Genomic DNA, 1,059 nt, shown 5'->3' with positions numbered 1-1,059 from the left:
CCCATTGAAACAAGCAACGCTCAAGGAGGTGGGCCTCAATGGGATGGGGAAACTCAAAGTCTAGAGTATTGGCCTCCTGGGCCCAGGCTAGGGCTGTGGAGAGCAACTGGAGGCCATGAGCCTTGGCTGAATGACTGAGCGCTGCCAAGAGCCTTCCTGGGGAGGAAGGAGGACATATTCAGCCTCAGGGAAAACCCCAAGTAGCCACAGTCCAGCCTCGAAGCAAGTGCCTCCCCCACCCCCCAGCAGTCCTGGACTGCTGACTGGAAGGAGCCCCAGAACGACCACTGACTCTCAGGGAGCCTGAGAGCTCTTCCCAACAAAGTCTCGTCATGACTGCTTCCTGATTTCCGAGTCCTCAGCCCCTGGCGGTATCGAGCACTATACTTCCCAGTGCATTGCACGAATGAATGAAAGGTCACAGCTATTAAAGCACCTTAGTCTTGGGAAGTCACATGCAAAGTCTGATGCCATGCAGAATTCATTCTTATCTTCTTATTTTTTTCTTATTTCCCAAATCTTCCCTTCCCCGACTCCACCCACACACTCACTTATCCAGGCTTTCTTCATCTGAATATCGAATCAGTCAGAGAAAAAGTCTGCAAAATTGGGTTTGGGGGTAGGGAGTGGCATGCCCTACCCAGCTCTGGTGTCAGATTTGGGTGGAACCAGAGGCAGGCCCAGGGCTGGGCTTATAAAAGCAGCAGGTAAGACAGCCATTCGCTACTGTCACAGCTGCTGCAGCTCCTGCTGGATCGTCTTTGGTCCCTCTTCTCTGAAGGTAGGCGCTGGCAAGGGGCAGAGGACCACCTTCAGGCTATGGGATGGCAGGGTTTCTTGTATATGGAGTGGGCTGGGGGGGGTTGTTGGGTGGGGAATTGGAAGGATGGGAGATATGTGGGGGGATGGCTGAGTCCCCACATGTTCTGGGGAAGGAGGGAGGGGCCAGGACCGCTTGGAAATCCCAGCTATAGCCCTGGGATGGTGACCCTTGCCAGGGTGCAAGCCTGGCAAGTCCTTTACTTTTCAGCTGGTGCCACCATGTCCCAGGCTCTGAGC

The sequence above is a fragment of the Bison bison genome, unplaced genomic scaffold, assembly GCF_000754665.1.
Source record: "Bison bison bison isolate TAMUID 2011002044 unplaced genomic scaffold, Bison_UMD1.0 scf7180017864356, whole genome shotgun sequence".
Taxonomy (NCBI): Eukaryota; Metazoa; Chordata; class Mammalia; order Artiodactyla; family Bovidae; genus Bison; species Bison bison.
The sequence above is the reverse complement of the archived record's forward strand: the minus strand, read 5'-3'. Positions refer to the sequence as shown.